General features: G+C 45.2%; 1 pseudogene across 1 annotated transcript; it reads right to left on the bottom strand.

Annotated features, from left to right (window-relative positions):
• Positions 1-2,737: 2,737 nt before the first annotated feature.
• LOC308497744 (small ribosomal subunit protein eS4-like) lies at positions 2,738-3,520 on the bottom strand (annotated as a pseudogene). Its single transcript has one exon. The product of its transcript is annotated as a small ribosomal subunit protein eS4-like (transcript).
• Between the last annotated feature and the right edge of the window lie 267 nt (positions 3,521-3,787).

The following is a 3,787-nucleotide window of genomic DNA, read 5'->3' as shown; positions in this document are numbered from 1 at the left end:
TCCTATCTCTTTGTTGAAGTTCTCCCTGAGATCACTGAACATCCGTATAACCAGTGTATTGAACTTTGGGTCTGGTAGATTGGTTTTCTACATTTTGTTTAGTTCTTTTTCTGGAGCTTTGTTCTGTTCTTTCATTTGAGATATGTTTCTTTGTGTCCTAATTTTGGCTGTCTTGCTGTGTTTGTTTCTATGTATTGGGCAGGGCTTCTTTGACTTCCACTCTTAGTAGAATGGCCTTATATAATAGGTGTCCTGTGAGATCAGTGAGATCAGTGGCACAGTCTTCCTGTCACCAGAGCCAGAGCCAATTGTTCCAGGTGTGTCCCTGTGTGGGTTATGTGTACCCTCCTGTTGTAGTTGAGCCATGATTGCTGTTAAACATTAACACATCAGTTAATTAACACATTAACATTAAACATAAGTGGGAGGGATTGACCCTGAGGCTGATTGGTTATAAAGACTGGCCATGACTACAGTGGAGGAGCTGTGGTGCAGGCGCTGACCTTACAGAGCAGGGTTCACTTTAGCAGGGCTCTGGTGCTTGCCCAGTCTGCTCTTTGGGTCTGCCATCCTTGGAGGTGGCTGGGTGATTCTCTTGCTTGGTCAGAAGCTGGCTTCGTGGCCTCCCAGGAGGGGACCCACTGCAGACTAAATTCAGCTGCAGTCTGTTCCCTGCTGGGGACCACCTGGCATGAGCCACAAAGCAATCCACAGGTGGGTGCTGCTTGCACTAGGCTTGGAGGTGCCTCAAGAGGCTAAGCCACAAACCAAGGTCAGCTGCCACTAATACTGGGCTTAGGTCTCCTCCGCCAGAGGTATGGATCATGCCGAAGCCAGATGCTGCTCGTTTGGATTTTGTGAATCTCCAGGGCAGGACTAATAGTGTTAGCCGGGTTGATGGAGGCTGAGATATGGTGGCCACCTGCATCTGCATGTGGGGAAGGGGCAGGGCTCAACAAGAAACAATGGTTTCCTCCAGCTTCTTCGTTTGGGATAAAGCTGCCCTTCTAGCCCTCGTCCTGCAGCCAGACAACTTAGTTCCTCCCCATATGTCCCTTGGGCCTTTGGAGCTGCTGCCCCAGCGCTGGAGCTCAGAATGAGTGAATCTGTCAGCAAGTAAATCTCTGTGTGGACCTTTTAAGAGGGGTTTGTGGGATTGCAGCTGCCCTCCATCTCACTCAGCCACAATCTCCACTCGTTTTCACAGCCAAAAGTTATGGGGACTTCTCTCCTCTGCCCTAGAATCCTGGGTTGGAGAATTTGGTGTGGGGCTGGATCCCCTCACTCCTCTGAGGGGGATCATCCAAAGCCAAGATATTTCTCCTGGTTTTTAATGGTCACATGCGGGTGGGGGACCAGCCTGTTCTGCATCTCTGCCCCTCCTTCTAGTCTTAAGATGGTTTCTGTATATCCTTAGTTGTAGGGCTTCAGTTCAACTAGACTTCAGGTGATTTTCAATGATGGTTATTCTGTACTTTAGGTAAAATTTTGATGTGGTCCTGAGAGGAGGTAAGCACAGAATTTACCAACTCTACCATCTTGACTGGAAATCCTCCTTTGGTACCGTTTTTATTAAAAGTATGCAAGCCCCACCCAGGGAGAATTAACCTCTTTAATGTTTTATCCTTGTGTGGGTCCTGCGACTGGGTAACTGATGCTTTGTGTGCAGGGAGCTGTAAGGGATTTTTCTAAAATGGCAATCAGAGCAGGGCCAGTTAGAAAATGGCCCCTTAAATACCTTCAGTGGATTTTGACCTAATTTAGGATGAACACCCTCCTTCTTAATGTGTCTACCAAGGCCTTGTACGATATAGGCTGTTTGACTTATGAAACTTGTCTCTCTTTCTCTTTCTTTTTCTCCCTTCCTTCCCTGCCACCCAGCCAAATCTGGGACAGTCTCTCTCATGTGCAGAGCTGGTCCATATTCAGTGCCCTCTGCGTTTTTCCCCTCCATCACTCGGTAAGCCTGTCCATGCATCTTTCCATGGTGGCTCCTTCACATTTCTAAGTCCCTTGCCTCATATAAATTCCTCAAAGAGGCTTTCTCCTTTGTCTACCATAGCTAAATCAGGCCCCTCCACCCCAGCTTTTTTTTTTTATTAGAAAAATTTAAATTGCATTATGATTCACATTTTATATAGCATAGAATTCACCATTTTAAAGTGTACAGTTCAGTAGGTTTTAATATATTGACAAGATTGTACAATGATCAGCATTACCTAACTTCAGAACATTTCCATAACCCCCCCCCAAACCCCATGCCATTAAAAAGTCACTCTCCACCCCTCATTTTTCCCCAGCCTGTGGTATCCTCTGATCTACCTTCGGTCTCTATGGATTTACCTATTCTGGACATTTTAGACCCACCTCTTTTGAACCATTAAAGCACCCTGTTTATTTCCTTCCTGGTACATATGCATTTGTGTGTTTACTTCAACATTTATTCTATTAAATAACTTGTAGAGTTTCTTTTCTTCCTTCCTTTTTTTCTTTCTTTTCTTTCCCTTTCCTTTCTTTTCCTTTCCTTTCCTTTCCTTTCCTTTCCTTTCCTTTCCTTTCCTTTCCTTTCCTTTCCTTTCCTTTCCTTTCCTTTCCTTTCCTTTCCTTTCCTTCCCTTCCCTTCCCTTCCCTTCCCTTCCCTTCCCTTCCCTTCCCTTCCCTTCCCTTCCCTTCCCTTTCTTACTATATTATCTTTAATTAGGGATGAAGACTTCCAATCATGTCACCAGAGATCATTTTACCCACTTCTCTGTTTGGCCGCAAGTACTCTTGTTTCTCTTTTCAGCAATGGTGAGGCAGATACCCTTTACACGGGGAAGAGAAATCCATGTTTTGTTGCTTTTGCCAATAACAAAAATGTTCGAGGGCCAGGTGGCAAAGTTGTTGCCATTGGCATCTTGCACATGAACTACACAAAAGAACCAGGGTATCTCTCTTTGTTGGTAATCACACCAATTCTTCCCAGGTTGGCACCTCCAGTTACTATGCATAGGTTGCTAGTGTCAAACATGATGAAATCAGTAATTTTGCCAGTCTCCAAATCAATTTGAATGGTGTTATTCACCTTGATTAGGGTATCACGGTAGCGGATGGTATGAGCATCATGGGTGACCAAATAAGGGATTCCTTTTGGGCCCACAAAGATCTTTCTCATTTTGCACAACTTGTACTTGGCCTTTACAGGAGTAATACGATGAACAGCAAAGCGACCCTTGGTGTCGTAGATCAGATGGAAATTCTCTCTGGTCTTGCCAATGCTGATGACATCCATCAAACCAGCAGGGGAGGTTATATCAGTTTGAACCTTGCCATCAATCTTAATGAACTGCTGCATGCAGATCTTCTTTATCTTTTGTTAGGGTTCCAGTCTGTTCCTTAGGAAGGTGATGAGAGGGAGACATTCCCTCAGCTTATGGGGACTGGTAGATGGACGAGGAGCAAATACACTGTTCAGTTTATCCAGCATCTAATGCTTTGTAGCTGCTACATGCTTGAGATGCTTCTTGGGACCACAAGCCATGGCTGCACTGGGCACAGAAAGAGCTAGAGTTTCTTCTCAGTTCCATCTGCCTAGCAATGCAGCAAGCTCAGCCTCTCACTGTCACTGTGGAGTGAACCAATGTGGTGGTGTGACCACTTTACGGACTATTGTAGCAGAGACTCCTCTATGGGAAGATGACCTCTAAGAGCTCTTCTAATTCAAGGCTTCTACATTCAAGTGCATTCCCATTCATTACATTTCCAGCAACAGCTCTTTGGGATTCCAGGTCTTCTCCACGTATTTTCT

Source organism: Rhinolophus hipposideros (assembly GCF_964194185.1).
Source record: "Rhinolophus hipposideros genome assembly, chromosome: 5".
Classification (NCBI taxonomy): domain Eukaryota; kingdom Metazoa; phylum Chordata; class Mammalia; order Chiroptera; family Rhinolophidae; genus Rhinolophus; species Rhinolophus hipposideros.
The sequence above is the reverse complement of the archived record's forward strand: the minus strand, read 5'-3'. Positions and strand labels throughout refer to the sequence as shown.